The following is a 20000-nucleotide window of genomic DNA, read 5'->3' on the forward strand; positions in this document are numbered from 1 at the left end:
TAGCATAGTAGGCCTGGAGTCAAGAAGACTTGAATAAAATTCAGTTTCAGATACTTATTGAGACATTGGATTTTGACCTCTGTTTGCCTTAGTTTCCTTATCTTAAAAATGAGGATAATAATATCCCAACCTCCTAGGGTTGTTGTAAGGATTACATATATATTATATATGTATAGTAGCACAATGCTTGTTGTTAGATAGTAAGGGCTACATAAATCCTAACTAGCATTATTATTATTATTAGCTAAAAATTATCTACTTCACAGGATTGTTGTTAGGCTTAAATGAGTTCACATACTTTTGAGTGCCCAAGAATCAACACTTTCAAATTGGGGCGCTGGAAAAGAATCCCTTGGACAACAACAAGAAGAAATCAGCCAATATTTAAAGAAAACAATTCAACTACTCACTGGAAGGTCAAATACTAAAGCTGATGCTTTGGGCCACATAATGAGAACACGGGGTTCATTGGAAAAGGTCTTGCTGTTGGGAAAGATTGAAGTCAAAAGAAGAAAGGGATGGCAGAGGATGAGATAGATAGATAGATAGATAGATAGATAGATAGATAGATAGATAGATAGATAGAGTCATGGAAACAACAAACATAAGCTTCAAAAGACAGTAGAGGACAAAGGGGTTTGGCATGCTATATAGCTCATGGGGTCACAAAGAAAAGACACAACTGAACAACAAAAACTTTTAAGATGTTAAAGTGCTATATAATTGGTAGTTAGCAGTATCAACAAAATAGAAACAGTTCCTATCCTGTTTACAATAATATTACTGTGATAATATTACTGTTGCTAATAATGACAGCTCACATTGACCCAGTACTATAGCACTCTTTTTTTAAAGGACTTTTCCTCTCAATGACCCTATGGGATAGGCAGAATAATTATTAAAATTCTCATTTTTACATAGAAGGAATATGAGGCTCAAGATGGGACTATTCAAATCCCAAGTTCTCTTTCCTTCAAGTCTTACTGCTAAGTCCATTGCTTCTCTACCTCAAATGCCTTCATCTCTAAGAGGGGATCAGAATCATAGAACCACAGACTATCAAAACCAGAAGGGACCTTCAAGGTCACCTGGTGTAGCTCCTTCACTTTATCAATGTCAGCAGCTTTCTTTTTTTAAAAGTTTTATATCTATCCCCCCCTGCTTTTCCTCCTGATAGACCAATTGCTTTAATTTGTGCAACAATGAACTATTCTACCATCGTTTTCCTATCTAAGAACTAAGGAAGGTACCATATCTTAATAGATGAAAAAGTACTCATTTAATCCACTTGGAGATACAGGAACATGAGTCTTTTAGCCCCACACAAAGTGGTCAAGCCCCACTACTTCATATTCTTGAGAGAAATATAAACAAAGGGGAAAGGAGAAGGACAGGGAACCATCCCCCTCTCCTCACCCCCGACTAACCAGGCACCACATACTAATGTCTAATAAATTGATTAAACATCTGTCACCTCATGGGAGGCTGGCCGAACACTCCAGAAATCTTTTCTGCCTGAAGTATTTCAGTCCTGGGTGTTCCCAGCCCAGCTGCTTTGAAGAATGGGACCATTCTGAATAAATGGGACCATTTTACTGAATTTAAAAAAAAAAAAAGATGGCTACATAGTCCACCACATCCCTCCCCCTCAACTCCAATCCACTCCCCCTTTCCCTTGGTCCTCCCCTCCTGTAATCACAGACTGAATTCCGATGTTTGCCAGTTCAGGAATTCTGTTTATACTCCAACTGTAGTTCTCACTAATGGCCTTTCTCCAATGGTTTTCCTGGCAGCAGCAGGCGGCTAACAAAAAAGTGAAGTTTCTTTGCTGGCAGAAGGAAATGCCCACCCCTGGTGTTCCTTTACTGCCTCACCCCCACAGAGAGACACACATACACACCCCTTTATAGAAAAAGCTTAGGTTTCTTAAAAAGGGGGGATTTACCCTAACTGCATGTAAAATATGTGAAATGCTGGAGACGTTTCCTCTCTCTCTACACTCATCATCATCCCCCCCTCCCCAATGATGAACCTTCAAAGAAAGGTTTTAGGGCTTCTGCTATGAGCCTCCCTTTTAAGGTTCCTGAGATGAGGGGGCCAAATCCTGCCTGATATGAGAGTTGAGAGCTAGGGGAAAGAAGTGAAGTTTCTGGTGATAAGGGATGGGAAACATGAATAGGGAAGAAGAAGCAATGGTGGGGTTTCAGGAAAGGGAATGGGGAGAGGGGGATACAAGGAAGAGATTAGAGAGGAAGAGGCATGGCAGGTCTCCTTCCCCTACTCCCCTAATCCCCCAAGAAACCACTCCTGCAATTTTTGGGGCAAGGTTAACCTTAGTGCTGTTCCCTAGTCACCTAATACACTTCCCTTAACTGTTCCACATTATACATGTAATCCAGGAGAAATGAGCTCACACTGATGGAAAAAAATGTCCTTTGTCACACCCACCATCACATGCTGCAAATTTAAAGGAAATTTGTACTGTAGAAAGCCACAACTCCCAACCACTGAAATCCAGTGGGCTAATCTGCAAAACTCATCAGTTGGTAAAAATGGTTTCTCCAATAGTCTCCTCCCAAGCCCAACCCTCCCAAACAACCTGTTATACAGTAGCACCCATTGTTGGAGTCACCAGGACACTGCAAACTTCTGCAATTGGACACCCAGGTTCCTCCAATCTTTCCACGACACTGGTCAATGTTTACCTGGCAAAAAAAACTAGCCAGGGCTTCTGCAGGAAAGGAGAGAAAGCAAGGAGTTGGCTCAATACTAGTAGAAATCAATAGCAATGTCACTGCAGTAACAGAAAAGTACTTGTGAAGTCCTGGATTATTGGCCCAATAGGCATATTGTATTTGATACCCATGTAAATAACTTGGGCAACTGAAGCCTAGAGAAATAAATTGCTTTGTCAAGGACGTCCAAATGGGCAAGTACCAGAGACAGAATTTAAACCCAGTTCCTAACTCCAAATCCATCCCCCTTTCCACCATTCTACTCTATTCTACTTCTACACATGGCCTATTATGGGGCAAAGAATTGACCAATTCAGTAGGATGCTAATAGTCAAAGGGTGGAGGAGCTTAAGGTAGCTTAGGAATTCTTGTAAATAAGAACTAAGAATGAAAGTGGAGGAGTTAAGCATAAATACAAGATTAAAATTTAAACAGAAGAAAGGCTTTAGCATCCCCTGGATACCTACCCTCCTACCTCAACCCAGTTGAGCCTCCTAAATCTGGTTTTCAGTGGTCTTTCAAGACTTTTTTTTTGGTTGTTAGTTATTAACAAAGCTTTAAATTAACCAGTGAAAACGAGAAAAAAACACACTCTGTATAAAAAGGAATCTTGTACTAGAAAGAGAAGTTCTCATAAGCTGAGACAAGAAAAATACATGTGCCCAAACCAAGTTGGCCTTCCACTATGTTTGTTTGGTTGTTCAATTGTGTTCAATTCTTCATGACCTTGTGGACCATAACACCAATACTATTCATGGGCTTTTCTTGGCAAAGATACTGGAATGGTTTGCCATTTCCTTTTCTAGTGGATTAAGACAGAGTTTAAGTGACTTGCCCTGGACTACATAGCTAGTAAGTGTCTGAGGCCAGATTTGAACTCAAGTATTCCTGACTCTAGGCCCCGAACTCTAAGCCATCTAGCTGTCCCTTGCCTTCCTTCTACTTAGGTACACCCATTTGTCCAATAATTCATGGGTTAAGATGTTAAATATTTCTAAGGTTCATGACTTCATGGGTGCAGGTAAGGTGGCCTAGTAGTCCTTTCACACCTTAGTGGATGGTCCCCAGCACTTGCTATAGGAGGAAAAAATGGTCCTCTGGCAATGAGCCACTTTTCTACTTCAGGTTAACTAGCAAGACAAACCTATAATGTCTGGCCTCAGGCTTGTTGTACTTAAGGCCATTGCTCACTTGCACTCTTCTGAGCTTCAAGATGTCAATCACCCCCTCACCAGAGTCCTGCATCAGAACAGGATTTTCATGGAAGTTAGCACTTTTAAGTCAGATGTTAGTAAGACTCCAAAATTTTATTTGTCTAACTAAAGTCAGGTGGTGACTCTAAGGAAATAACATCATGATATAATCCACCTCTCCAGAGGAAACTGAAGCAGACAGAGGTTAAAGTGATCTACTCAGGGTAAAAGGCAGCTAGATGGTACAGTGGACAGAGTGTCAGGCCTGAAGTCAGAAAGACTTCAAATCTGGCCTCAGACACTTAATAGCTATGTGGTCCAGGACAAATCTGCCAAAGAAAATGGAGAAGGAAATGGCAAACCACTCCAGTATCTTTGCCAAGAAAATCCCACAGAATTTTGGTTTCATATGAGTAATGTGAAAGTATGTTTTGCATGGTAACACAGGTATAACCCAGATCAAATTGCTTACCAACTCCAAGGGGCAGGAGAGAAACAATTTGGATCTTATAATTTTGGAAAACTTATGTTGAAAATTGTTATTACATGTAACTGGGAAAATTTTTGAATAAAACAAACAAAAAAAAAGGAGGTCACAAAGAGTTGGGAATGAATGACTGAAATGACTCAACAACAACACTTGAGATCACATAGATGGCAAGAATTTAAGGCTGGATTTGAACTCAAATTTGCCCAGGTAATAAAGTGATAGTAGTGATAAGAGGATTTGAATCCTGTGGCTCCAAGTATAACATTATTTCTATTATATCATTCTGTCTCCTACTTTTCTGCCCAAAGTATCTGGTGGCCTGGCAAAAATAGGAAAAGGTGGCTCTGAAAGATGGAACAGATCTCCATTGAACCATGCTACAACAGTTCTGGACTCCTGGCAATCCTGCAGGATATCTTTAAAGCACAGCTTTAAAAAAATAAAAGGAACAATTAGGTCTCCAGCACAGCTCCACCTCCATGAAATAAAATAGGCTGGTGCTTTGTAAATGGAATAAATGAAAAAGAAGCATAGCTTTCCCTTTCCAAAGACTCCCATCTTTCACTGAAAAAAAAAAAAGTCAGAAACCAACACATCTATCAGGAGGGCCAATGTATCCTTTAAGAAATTCTGCTTGTTCTTACCTCTAAAAAAAGGTCATACATATGAATTAATTCCCAGAGGGAGGTGGGAAACTCAAGCTATGAACACCTTTCATTTCAGCAACATTATTTGTACCTCCTATATCCAAATCACTGTGCTGGGCATTGAGGAAGCTACAAGGATTAAATAAGACAGTTTCTGCCCTCTAGGAGCCCCCAATATATAGAAAATTCCTCCAACTTTTTTTCTTTAGAGGAGTTGTGATTTCAGTGATCCAGATAATTCCTCTACTAATGCAAATCCCAATTATGCTTTAATATGGCCCCCCAAAAAGACATCACCTATATAGAGGCCAACTTTTCAGGGTCAACCCTTCTCCAAATTTAGAGGTCTTTGGACAACAATCCACCAACAAGCAGATTTTCCAGACCTGCCAATGCCCTGACCCTACTTACATAGGCCTTTGAGGCATCCGTGTTGTCAAAATCAAATCTAATTATCCAACCTAAGGTATGTGGGGGGGGAAGGGTTGGGGGGATTCAAGAATGACATATTTAGCCAAAAGAACATTACTGAATTTCCTTTTCAGATGAGGGGCAGGGAACACATCAGGGTTTGAACATTTGGACTAAACAGCTAGGTCACTTCCTTCCTGTCTCAGTGCCTGGCATCCTGCAGATATAGGACTTCAATAGGAAAACACCATAAACCGGTCACTGGTCTCAAGTGTGACATTTTCAATCTTTGCCTCAGAAAGCCAAAGACAAACTTGACTTGGGCCAAATAACAAACTTCATTCCCAAGCCATACTATTTTGTTGAGAAGGGGTTCCTTAACTGGGTAAGAAACTTGTATTCAAGCCACTTTTTACCATGGTTACTGCAAAACTGGAACAGATATCCCCCTAGTCAATTGCTTTAATAATGAAATCACAGTTTGCTGCTATGGAAATCTTAAAGTTGTCATAAACACAGGACTGCTATTTGATTGAAATTAGATTTTTAAAAAACACTGAAATAATCAACCTGAAAATAGAAAAATTACTACAATTAAGCAGACAACACAAAGAATCCTGCTCTGACTACCATAACTGCAGCTCCATAAAGAATCACCCAAACTATAATAATAATGTTTCAAGATGTTTATGATTGCTAAGTTTGTCATTTACACTGGCAAGTGTGGGGAAATCCATCTCATTAGGCCTAAATTATTATTTCTTAATGGTCAAACAATGTATGACTGCCATTTGCCCTATTAAAATATACCAGACCATCCCACCCTTTTTCTGATTAAGATAATGAATTGTAGTTTCAAAGGGCTGGACTTCTGGTGGAGGAGAAACTTCATTATGATAATGATAAGGTAGGTTGAGCTGCAGGCACAGAATAATCTGACCATCACGCTTTCTATCTCCCATGTGTCAAGTGGAACACTTCTATCAAAGCAGCTGCTCCCAAATAAAATGAGATAATATAAGTAAAGTGTTTGGTAAAACTTAAAGTTCTATATAAATGTTACCTATTACACAAAAGATATACTAGAAATCTCTAAAATACCCTCAGTAGCAATAATAAGTTAAATAAATAAAAAGCCTACTCTCATGCCAGAGGTCAAGTTTCTACACCATGACAGCTATTCCCATAAGGATTCTCTGTTAAGAGAAATTAAAACATATTTCATCACCAAGCATGGTGCCTATAATAAGGCTAGTGGACTGCTTGAATTCAGGTAGGTTAAAACCAATCAGGTATCTGAACTAAATATGAGTAGGTGCCACTTGCCTAGGAAGGGGCAGACTGGCTTGCCTGGGTAGGAAATAACAGGTTAAAGCTCTGAGCAAATCAGAAGGGGGATTGGGTTCCCAAGAGGACACTGCACTTCCAGGCTGGGTGAAATGAGAAAAAAGTTTCAGAAAATACAAAATTGATAAAAGGTATGAAAAAGATGCAAGGTGCAGTTCCAAGTTACAGAGTAGAGAGTTAAGACTATACACTCCTACACATGATGAATACATCCTGGTGTCACAGGATTTAGATCTAAAATTATTTATAAAGGAGGAAACTAAAGCTGAAAGAGTTATGAAATAACTCCTCCATGGTCACACCAGAAGTAAATAGCAGAGCTAGCATTCAAACCTAGCTCCTGAATCCAAATCTAGTATTCTTTATATATCATTCCAAGATTTCTTCCACAAAGACAAGGACAGCCTTTCTAGAATCAAAACCTAAATCAACCAACTATGCCAATCTAAGACATAAATCTTAAATGTTAAGAAATATAGGTGGGGGAAAAAAGAAATCTTTAGGTACTGGGGTCATCTCTGTCACTGGTTTTCTGGTCTGTTCTAAATCTCCTAGTTTGCCAACTAATTTGCCAGAGACTAGAAGTTCTAAAATCAAAAGTATATAGAACATAATTTTCTCTTTCTAGGGGTCCACAAGATCAAAATTATTTTTATAACAAAACTAAGACAAGTTTTGGCAACTCTCCATTTCTATCACCTATTAAAGGGAGAGAATATCTGAAATTTCACAATCACTGATTTGGGAAGGCTTTATTATCTGAACACTGAGAATATTAGTCACTAAGTAAGTCCTTCAGAAAGAAGCCTGGAGGGTAGAGACCATATAGCACCTCCTATTTTTAGAAGGAAGTACTCTAAAAATGAATATAAGCTAATGCAAAGATATAGAAGAAAGACAAATCAGGAGAAGAGAAATAATACAGAATCTACATAGTACTAAGACCATTAAATAGGAATTTCATAAAATTCAATTTTACTTAAACCTGTACTTTACTTCAAACTTTTTTTAAATCACATTCTTTTATTGGTTAAAAAAAAAGTTTGAGCACACACTCTATATATGTATATTTGCTTATTAATTAGCTATATACATGTATTTTGATGATTATGCACAGTCAGTGAGTCAAGGAGACTCATTAAAAGGCTATTTCAATAGTCTAAGCAAGAGACAAGGACTACATGTAGAGAGAGAAGAGGACAGCTCAAAAAGATGATGCCAACACTATATGCCAGGCAATGTGCTAATATAGTAGGGATACAAAGAAAAATGTGGAGGTAGAAAGGACGAGATTTGGTAATTGGCTGGATGTGTGAGATGGGTAAGAATAAGGAATCAAGGATGATCCCAAGATTATCAACTGAGATGACTAGAAGTATGGTGGTGCCAATCTGAAAAGCATATTGCAACCCATCTATGCCAAGTGAACTAATCTGATCCAATAAAAATGAAAAGGGGTAATGAAGCTTTTATTCTCTGGACACTATAATGGAGATCTGGCCAAGGGAGCATCAACCAAAGGGTGTCTGCTGAATGAGGCTGTGCTATGAGGGACAAGGAATTTTCATTGGCACCTATACAGTTGCTGGTAAGTTGAGGTTAAGTTAAACAGTAACTGCACAAAGCAGGCTGACTCTGGAGGGAGAAAAGGTTTGGAAGCTTACCAATGTAAAGACTTTGAGTTAAAGAATCCTTCCTTTACTTGGGCTCTCCATAGAACAATCTCCCTATTGGGATTGGAAAGTGTGGTTGTAGTAGAAGAAGCTCTGTAACTGCCTACTGTGGGGAGGGTAGGATGTGACCCATTTCACCACCATGAAATTGGTTGTTTATACATCCTTTGGGGGCATAGCATGGACCTCACTTTGGAGACCACTGCTTTAAGCAATAGTATTGCTTCTCTCCATTCCCAATCTTTTTTCTTTTTCTTTTTTTATATTTTACTGATAGCTTTTTGTATTACCTACAACCTTTCCTTTAAAAGGCAAAATGTTTAGATGGCAAGGCAGCATGGGGAGCACTATCTCCAGTAAAAGCTTACCTAAGAAGCATTCAAGTTTGACCACACTCCAATTCCAGTCAGTGTAAGGTGCATATTCTCTGGACTGAAGCCACTAGGAAGGAGATATTTTTGCTGAGATTCACTCAGAAATCAGACTTAAAGCTGAAAGGGACTTTAGAAGTTATCTAGCCCTATCTCTCCAATTTATAGATGAAGAATTTAAGGTCCAGAGATGCTGATTGAAAGCCAAAAAATTCAATACAATAAGCAATTACTAAACATCTACTGAATACTATGGATTTAAATCTGGAAGAGACTTTAGTGGTCATTTATTTTACAAATAAGGAAACAGAAATAAAGTTGAATGACTTTCTTAAGGCCACATGGTATGTAGTGGCAAAACCCAAGTCTTCAACCCATACCCTTTTCCCCATGGGTGATAGCTGCAGACTATAAGAAAACAAAACCTTCCCTGCCCTCAAGAGGCTTTTGTTCTACTTGCAGAAAAAAAGAAAATATAGAGACAGAGTAGGCATGAAGTTAGTCAGGTAACCTGGCTACTAATCTATTACTTTTTTCCACCATATCTCAATGGATAGACCTCAGGGTCCAAATCCCCTTTGTCTCTATGGTGAGTGGCAAATGGTGTGAATCCATGCTCATGCAGACATAGGAATTTTCACAACAGCAAGGTTGGCAACAAGAAACAGATGGCGATTGTGTTACATGTTCTAATAACTGCCAAGCAAGATGAAAAGGTAGTAGGTGGGAATGAAGTGTTAAATTAAGGGCCTACGTTTTGGAAAAGTTTAACACTCAAAGTTATCTTGCATGAACTGAAATTGGATTGTTTGTTTTTTTTTATTTTACTTTTATGAGGCACAATTTTTACCAAGCACCCACACTCAAATAATAGCCAACAACATAATGGACTACCTGACTGCCTTCCTACCTGAGGTTTCCAAGGTTACCTTTTGAAGGAGAATGAGTCTCACAATCAGTTAAGGCCCAGGGCTGCTGAACTTGCTACTCTAAGTTACCCGTTTGACAAACCCCTTTTCCCCCATGGCTCAGCATTTGTGCTTCCTGGCACTCCAGGGAAGTCAGATGTTAGGGTCAGCAACATGTACGAAATATTAAGAAACTCCATGGGGGAGAGGGAATCTGAGGTACCAATCAATTTCCCTTTTTCTTATGTAGTAGTCTGTCCTCTCAGTCTAACCATTCCCAAAGTCCTCCCCTTTAGCTTCCATGACTATTTGCATCATCCCCACCAAACCCAAAGCTATAAAAGTATCCAGCAGCGATAGGTGCCTCATAAATGCTGGTTGAATGGAATTTACAAACAGGAATCCCTTCACCTTTAGGTTATATAGCTAACCAACAAAAGCTCGTCATTATCACGCCATCTTACTATTGTCAGTCCAAGAAGATAAGAGCTCCCAGATGCTTTTCTTAAGGCAAATACCTGAAGGAAGGACATACATATATAACACTGGAAAGAGAAATTATTATACAAGCAAATCTACCCACAAAATTCTTTCAAAATAAAAACAAAAACTGGTTTTAGTTCCTGGGAGCAACAAGGAATGTCCAAAAGATTTTATTCTACATTTCTTCCCCCCAACAAACCAACCCCTGACCTTTGGGGGAAAGAAGACTTCCTTCAGAGTACATTCCTCATTTGTCTGTTTTCCAAAGTAGACATTTTTTCAATTCCTTTCCAACTAGGCTGGGCTGGGTCAGTGCCTTGCATGTGTCAGATCTCTGCTGACACTTCTGGGGTTGAAGCCTTCTCCTAGGAGAGCCATCCTAGCAGCTGTAGAGTTACAAGGTACATAAGGATGAATCAGAGCACGGGGGAAGTGGGATTACGTTGGTGGAAGGTGCCAGCTCCCTCCGCTCAGCTCTGTAATTACTACATGAACGTAGGCAGCTGATTGTAGCAGCAGCATCAGTGAGGGGGAGGCTGACAGCTCTGCTACCATCTCATTAAGTACAATCTTTCCAAGGAGAGCACAGTTTTTTGGTAAAATAATTATGAAAAGCTTCCTTATCCTAATGCCCCAAGGAAAACCTTTGCTGTGGACCAGTGAGGAAGATGCCCATTGTTGCTTTGATGCATCCAAGCACATCAATGCGTGAAGATAAAAGCCCATACCAGGAAGGCTACTGAAGGTATCATTCCTCTCATGCAACTTTTCCAATCTTAACCTCTGCTCTGGTGGGGCCATCAGTAAGACAGCTATGCCAAACTTAAGTGCTAGCAAGCAACAAGAACCAGCCCTTCCACCCACGCCATTCCTAGGGATGACAAGGCAACTGCTGCCACTGGCAGGGCTGGGCTTCATTAACCAAAGAAGTTGTGAGCATGGCCACACCTTCCTTCAGCTGGGGAAGGAGGGAATCTCCTGCCCTCCCATTCCAACACACAGCCCCACCTCTAGAAATTAACATTCTGTCAATATCACTCCTACTTCATGCTCAGCACTGAAAAAGTCATTGCCCTTAAGGGATGTCATTCCAAAAAAAGAGGCCACAGACCAGGACTTAGAAAAAAAGGGTATATTATTCCTGAGCTCTAGAAACATGTTCTCTGAAAATAGACTTAGTTGATACAAATCCTAATGTTAGGGAACACACACACACACACACACACACACACACACACACACACACACACACACCTCCTTCTATGCTAGAATATTTACACACCTTTTGAGGACCAAACTCATTTTTATAATTGAATCTTTGAAAACTGGTTTCACAAACCAAGCAATTCTGTCCAGCTCTGGGCTCCTGATTAAAATTAAAATTAAATTCTCAGCGAGAAGATAAGAAGGAGCCCAACCAACTGTAAAACTCTACCTGTCCAAAAATTCTGCATGGAAAACGGACTCCCCCAAGTGATAGATGGCTTCTCTTTTGCATCCTGATATAATATCAAATGGAATTGTCCATATTCAAAAATGTTTTCATATAGGGCACTGTCAGGGCAGCATCACACTGTCCTCTACTCCAAATTAGTCATCTGTCTTTTGGGAGATACAGAGTGCTGGATACCTAACAGGACAAGATCAGATCAGCAGTCACTATAACGGACAAATTGCCTTTTTCTGCTTCAAGTACCAGACAAAGCATCATCGAATTAATTCTGTCTGGCCTCCAGTTCTTGGAAACAGAAGAATCTGCTAAAAGCTAGAGAGAGAGAGAGAAAAGTACTGCATGATATGGCAAGGGAAAAGAGAATTGCAGTACCAGGCTGTCCTTAACCCCAAATCTAAATGTCAGCCAAGATAGCAATCTTCTATTCTGTCCAGAAACCCATTGCTTCAGAGAAACATATACCTGCAATCTCTCTGCTCCTACAAATGGGAATTTCTAATTACCAGGTATATATTTACCTCTAAGTCCATTTCAGTAGTTTCCAAGAAGAAATTTCATGAAATCATGGCCAGACCTCTGAAAATCAGTCAGACCTCTACTGAGGAAAGTTGAAGGCTGAGATCAGCAGCAAATTGGTATGTACCACTACTGCCCGGAACTCCCATGAGATCTATGCCCCCAGAAAGCAAAGTTGAATGTATGTGGAAGAGATGTGGAGGAGAAATACATCATAAGTTCATAAACTCAGTGCTAAGGAAGACCTCAGAGGTCATCTAGTCCAACGCTCTCATTCCAAGAGAGGTTAAGTGATTCATTTGCCCAGTCACACAAATAGTGGGATCTGAACTTTGGTCCTCTTAACTCCAAATTCAGCAGTCTCTCTACTCCCCCAACCTGCCTCCCCACACTGTGCTGATGAAGAATAGGTCAGAGAATCAGGTACCTCTCCAACCACTCATATAGAACACACCTTTCCAAAGTAATTGTGCTCAGCTCCCAAAGAGTGAAATACTGAATCACACACAAGCAGCCCTAAAGCATTTCCCACAAAATTAACATACCTAGCTCCAGTCCCAAAAGAGATTCAGTCTAAGGTTCCACCTGCACATAGAGGACAAACCAAAAATATGACCAGTCTAACCCCAGATCCTGCCCGTTTGTGAGGACTTATATGCAATTGGTATATTCAGAGTAACAAATACACTTACTTGATGCAAGAGCTGGCCATTACATCAGAAAAGGTAATACCACCCATTAGTACTGATTTCTCAGATCATAGAAAAGAAGGTCAATGACAGGAAAAGCAGTTTCCCAAATTTATGCATGACAGAATGAAATGCCAAACTCAAAGTCAACTGAGTCCATGCACCCAAGAACAAATTTCAATAAGCGTTTGTCACCAACCATGTACAAGGAATTTTGACATATCAATGATCACATCACATTGAGTACTCCTTCTATCATATAGAAAGAAACTCACTTGTGCCTTCTCCTCCGGTATGATTCTTATCCACATCTCTCCATTAATTCTCCACAAAGGATTTGCCAAATGCATTAGAGGCCTTCTTCTGGTTCTTTTAACCTTCCTTTGGTCCTCTGACTCCAAAATCCAGCAGTCTCTCCACCACCCCAAGTTGCCTCCCCCACACTGTGCTGATGACTTAAGTATAGGTTTAAGAAGCAGATATTCTATTACCTCTCTAACCACTCATACAAGGACTGAACACACCTTTCCAGAGAAATTGTGCTCAGCTACCAAGAAACAAAATGATGCATCACATACAGTTGTTCTAAAGTGTTTTTCACAAAGCTGACATATCCACCATCAGTTGTAGTAGCCTGGTTAACTCTAGAAATAGTTTGGTGAAAAGTCTGAAGAAGGGCCTCAAAGAGTTAGTGGTATAGGTATCCATCATCCTCACTTGCTATATGACCCAGCTCAATTATCTTTCCCAGTCATTTGTTGTCATTCAGTTGTTTCAGCCGTCTCTGACTCTTCATGACCCTATTTGGCCATTTCTTGGCAAAAATATTGAAGTAGTTTGACATTTCCTTCTCTAGCTCATTTTGCAGATTAGAAAACTGAGGCAAATAGGATTAAGTGACTTGCCCAGAGTCACCCAATTGGTAAGTGCCAGAGGTCAATTTTCAACTCAAGAAGATGAGTTCTCCTGACTCCAGGCCTGGAACTCACACCACTGTGCCACCTTGCTGCCCCCTTCCCAGTCAATGCTATTTCTCACAAAAGTCAGAATTGCTAATGATTTGCTATCTACTTATATCTATCATTATATCTATCACCTACAATTTGATTTTTCTGAGAGTGTGAAGCTCTACAATTCAGAGCCAAAAAAAAAATGGTATTTGATGGGTCTTGTGGCAAGGAATATCTTGGGATCATCAAATGAGCTGTGTGTGCAGCATTTTCCAAATTCTATTCAACTAGTCTCTGATTATTACTACAAAATCATTTGTAAATTCAGTTACCTAGAAGACTGTCACTATTGATAATCCTTCTTTTACTTAGGTCTGCCCATAACAACCACTCAGACACAACTCCCCATTCTAGGCTTTGAAGATAGAGTAAATGGAATTAATAGTAAATCAATGAACAACAGTATCTCCAATAGTAATATATGTATGAAATATCTTACTTAGAACCTTTAAATTGCATTTTTGTTTTGCTGAATAAAATACTTTTCTTTAAATTAAGAGATGCAATGAGATCACATTTTCTATACCTATTACTTAGTTGCATAACTTAAGATGTGACTTAACTATAGAAATCATAAAGGGAAATCTGGTTGTTTCTTTCTCATATTTTCCTCAAGGAAGTCCTTGTCTTGATGCAAAGACCATTCTCAAAGATTTTACATGGTTAAAAAAATAGGCATACAGTTATAGTAGTTGTTGATATCTTTTTGACCACTTCTTACTTTTGCTAATTGTTCTGTGATCTTTTCCATTCCTTTGAAATCTTCCCCCATTCAAAATACTTTGGAAATCTATCCTTCAATGCCTTCGAAATTGTCTCCTCTACCACATACTTCCTCTGCACGGTTTTGATCAAGTCTAGCTATTCTTCTTGACTCCATCATAAGTATCCTGACACTTTCTCATCATGAGATGGTTTAGTCCAAATGTGGTGATTAATGTATCATCATCTATGAAAATAAATCCTTATGGAAAGTAAATCTATTCCCTTTTTTGTTTCTGTTTGTTGATTCCTCATGGTTTCATCTACACATGCTCTCTGAATGACCTGGTTTAGCTCGATCTCACACCAAGCTCTCTAGCTCTCGGCAGGCTAATTTTCTCCTCAACTGTTTTTTCACTGTTTCTAATCTCCCCTCTATAATCTTTTGCAAATTAGCTAGTACTGGTGCCCTTGGCTGCCATGTCTCTGCCTGGCAGGGAGATAAAGTGTTTACTGGCTGGAAAAGGTTTTTCAGCTCTTGGCGTCATCATTGTTTTGCATTAAGATTCAACTTCTCTAAAAAATAATGAGTTGTTTCTATCCCCCCCCACCATTTCCCATTTTTTAGAGTCAGCAGCTTGTTCAACCAGGTCAGGTTGATGCTATTCTTATCAAAGACAATACCTTCTCATCTTTCTCCTTTCTTTTGATTTGCTATTTTTTTCTTTTCTTTTTTTTAAACCCTTACTATCCATCTTAAAATCAATACTGTGCACTGGTTCCAAGGCAGATGAGCATAGGGTTAAGCAATAGGGGTTGAGTGACTTACCCAGGGTCATACAGCTAGGAAATGTCTAAGGTGAAATTTGAACCTAGGACTTCCCGTCTCTGGGCCTGGCTCTCAATCTATGAGCCACCTAGCTATTCCTTTGATTTGTTATTGATTTTACCCTTAGACCAAACCAGTTAATAGATTACTGACTATAATTATTTCAGTTCTTTTGTTAAGTAATCATTTCCATTTGTTGTAATGTTATTCAAGGCTCACTTCATCTAATGCTTTCCTACTCTCTCCTTGTAGAAAGAATATATGACATAAAAAGTATGTTGTGACTTCTCAGTAATCATGCAAGCCTTTGGACTGCCCCTTTGAGATCTTGAGCTACATCTTTGAGTGTAGCACCAACTTAACCCAGAGGATGTCAGTTGAGCTTTTCGGAAGAAACTCTCTCAACTTCCCCTACTCCAAAAAGAGACTGGTGTATAAACTGCATGATGGTCTGTTCATCTTCTGCATAGAGAGGCGAGGTGATAAAACCTCCTATGGAATGATATTTCTTGATGCTTTGGGGTAGACAAATTGCCAATTCATACTTTATTCACCTCGTAAAGAGAAATGTATTCACTATTTTTCCACTTAGCCACATTATTTTTGCTATCTTTTAATTTATCATGTTTGATTTCTCTATAGTTAACTCATTAATCTTTGGACAGAGGTTAAAATAACCAAAAGCTAAATTAATGTTTTAATAAGATAAAATTTGTATGTCTTAGCATATATAAGTATACTTTAGCTCACTTACTACCATTCTGCTGCCATCATTGCCAAAGTTGAATGAGGCCAAAAACTAAGGGCTATTTTGTAGTCTACAGTCTACTGCAACACCTCATTACAGTGTGAGGGATCCCTGAGTTCTTATAGGCTAAGCCATCACTACAAGTTCTGACAACTTCTACCAAATGAAAAAGGTTTTAAGTTCGCTCTTTGTGATACATGGGCTATATCTATTGCCCAAGGACCAATTTTGCTTAGTACGGAGACAAGAAGGTTGGCTACTTAGTGATTAAGTTTTTGGTTTTTTTTTTTTTTTAAAACATGGCATTCTACAAACAGAAATAGAGGATGAGATCATAGGCTCTAGCATGATCTAGAGCCAGAAAGGGAACTTTCCCTCACAGGGTAACTAGTCTAAGACTCTTGATTTTATAAGCAGTCCTTGCCCTCAGGAAACACATAACCTAATGGGGGGGATGACGAAAAGCACCCGGGAGAAGACCAAAATACAAATGATCATAATGGGATAAGTCAAATTCTATGACAAATTTGAGGGAGAAATTATTTTCAACTGAGGATTCCAAGGTGATTTCATGAAAGAAGTACCCTATGATTGGATTCTTAATGGGAAGGATTTCAACAGGGAGACTTAAGTTTTTCCACATGAGCAACAATGAAAACAGCCCCTTTGACACCAGCAATGTTGTTTGCATTCAACCTCGGAAAATTACATCATTTTATTAGCACACTTTTACAATGGAATCAAAGAACTCTATGTCAGAACAAACAGAATGAACACCAAACTTGCATTAAAAAAAAAACCCTTATTTTCTGTCTTAGAATCAACACTAAGTAGCCATTCCAAGGCCAAAGAGCAGTAAGGACTAGGCACTGGGGGGTAAGTGACTATCCCAGGATTACATGGCTAGGAAATATCTAACACCAGATTTGAATCTGGGGCCTCCAGTCTCCAGATCTGGCTCTCTATCCACTGAACCACCTTGCTGTCCCCTCAAACTAGCATTTTTACCCAGATAGTCCATTTCTGCCCTCAGCAAACAGGCTGAGGAACAAGGCAGGAGGAATGCAAGGATACTCTTGTTTGACTGAAACATGGAATATGTAAAAGGGTGTGATAGGTGTTGTTCAGTCATTTCTGTTGTGTCCAACTCTTCAAGAGGTTTCTTGGCAAAGATATTTAAGTGGTTTGCCATTTCCTTCTCTGATTCATTTTACTGATGAGAAACTGAGGCTAAAAGGGTTAAGTGACTTGCCCAAAGTCACAAAGCAAGTGTCTGAGGTAGGATTTAAACTCAGGTCTTCCTGACTCGAAGGGGATGAGGTATGGTGAGAAAGGGGGTGGGTACTCTATTCACTGCACCACCTATCATGGAAAGGTTAGATGATAGTGATAGGTAAAAAGGATAAAAAAATAATAATAATAACTCAGATTGCAGAGGGCTTTGTAGACTCCTTGAAGGTAGTTTGGAGGAGAAAGTGAATTGCCCAAGTTCAAAAGAAATTAAAACTTCAGGAGGTTTTCCAAATCAAAACCCTTAGTTTTTCAGATCCAAAACTTTCTAGTTGACAAGAGAAAGGATCGGAAATTAAGCTCTCCATGGGCACCTGGAGGAAAAGCAAATCTAGACCTCCTTTCTTATCCATCAAAACTCCCTAAGGGATGCATCTGCCAAAGGAGGTCAAGAGACTAACAAAAAGGGTCATGCTATCTCCAGTTACTTTGTCTCCTATGATCCTAGGGAAAATCAAAACTGCACACTTTATTCTCACATATTTAATCAGAAAGAACTTGGAAGCGCTTCTCTGCTTTTCCTCTCTTTGCCAAGGTAAACACACCACTTAGAAATCCAGTTGATATGATGCAACAGCCAAAATAAACAGTACAACAGCATTCAAAAGGCTTCAGTCCTACTTCTAGGGCCACTGCACTCACAAGCCAAGAGAATCACGGGTGAGCATTGAAGCAGGCTGATGCTAAGGCTGAGCCAAGAGAAAAAACTGTACAGTATTAGGACTGTGCCTAGAAAACTAAATTCCCAGATCTCTATGCTACAGGTTCGGATCATCCAACAAACTAGCCTATTTCTCAGGCTCCTTGTCCAACATTCTCCTTGTCTAAAATTCCAAGTAGTCAAACCCAATTTATCAACCCCAAGCCCCTCCTTCCTTGATAAAAAAAATGAAAAAGAAAAAGAGAGCAGCATCAGTTTTATAGGATTTAACAATCATATCAACAACTGAGCTATTAAAAAAAACAACCTATAAAATCAACCACCCCAATAAACAGCAGCACTGTAGGTCTGTTATTAGGTCACATGAGTTTCCAGGATGGAACACTGCCCTTTGACACCTGAAATGTTGTTTGTGTTCAACTCTGGTAAATTATATTATCTTATTAGCACAATTTTACATTGGAGAGCAATGACTCTCCACATCAGAACAAACTTGCATTTTTAATCTCTACCCAGGTAGTCCATTTTTGCCTTCAATAAACTGATCTTACAGAAGGAAGGCAGGCTCTAAATGCTGTAATCCTAATATTTTTTTCTGCCACCATTTGACAGGTTTCATTTCATAGTACCATATAAATTGTGATTCTGTACTTTAAGTATATAATAATGGCTACTGTTTGAACATAAGAACATGTAGATTATAAGTATTTTATTAGGGCCTATCATGAGATTTGATAGAGCAGAACCACTAGTTTTACCCTCATAATCCAAACCATGTAAGATGCTTTTAATTAGTTTTAGTTCCCCAGCAAAGGAAAAAAAAGGAAGAAAATTCTGACACCTCTCCCTTCCCCCCACACCTGATAACCAAATCACAGTAGCAGACAGAACTAATTGGTAATGATTTACTAAATTTTCCTTCTCATAACAGCTTCTGCTTTTTCAGAAAGACAAAATTGCACTTGCGTGCACACACACACACACACACACACACACACACACACACAAACTCCAAGTAAAAAGTGATGCAATAAAGTCTGTTCTTTCAGTGGGCTTACTCCTTTATTGATTCTTTTTAAAGGATACCAGGAAATCATGGAAAGGGAAAGAAGTCTTAAAAACAGCTTCAGATTTCTCTCCAAATCCTACAGCTATAGTTTTAAGGGCTTTATGAAATAAAAGCCAAATTAGTAAAGTACATTGTGTCCCTTGGACTTTTGCTAAAACCAAATGGGCTGTCCCAGGAGCTTCCATGGGATACGGCCCAGAATGAGTTAAGAAGGTTTGCTTCACAGTCCACTGCCTGAGAAGGCACAGCCATGGTTGTTTGGCAATTAAAAACTGTTGCTCTGCAGACAGTATGCTGCAATTCCATTTAGTGAGCTAGCTGTAAGCCAGTAACTGCAATGTAAATACTGACCACTCTAATCTTACTGACCATTGCTTAACCTTCAGACCTAATAATAAAGGGGAAAAATAGCATTATGTTCCTAAAGATGCAAAATTTGCCTAACTGAAATTTATTTTTTCAGCAGAGCCCCATGGACTGGATCAGTTTTTTTTTCTTTAAAAAAAAAAAGATGCTTGAGAAAGGGGGAACCAGCACTTGTCTCCTGTAAAAATGATGATTTTTTTCCTGTGCTTGGAACCAACCATTTGTTGGGGCAGTCGAGAGCTCAAATGCTAGAAGTGGTGCCCATCAGTACACTGCAGGTTCCGAGTTGAGACTGCGTTTTAAAAGTCAAAGGATGTAAATCTGACTTTTAAAATATGACTAAAGCATAGGAAGTCCCCTTCAGCTTTAAAATTACTCCTCCACAATTAGACTAACCACCACCACCAAG

The 20000-nt window shown here is 39.3% G+C and overlaps 1 protein-coding gene across 8 annotated transcripts in view; it reads right to left on the minus strand.

Annotated features, from left to right (window-relative positions):
* BAIAP2 (BAR/IMD domain containing adaptor protein 2) overlaps positions 1 to 20000 on the minus strand; it is a 166966-nt gene that overhangs the window by 144990 nt on the left and 1976 nt on the right. The gene's annotated exons all lie outside the window — the stretch shown is intronic.

Source organism: Monodelphis domestica, chromosome 2, assembly GCF_027887165.1.
Source record: "Monodelphis domestica isolate mMonDom1 chromosome 2, mMonDom1.pri, whole genome shotgun sequence".
Taxonomy (NCBI): Eukaryota; Metazoa; Chordata; class Mammalia; order Didelphimorphia; family Didelphidae; genus Monodelphis; species Monodelphis domestica.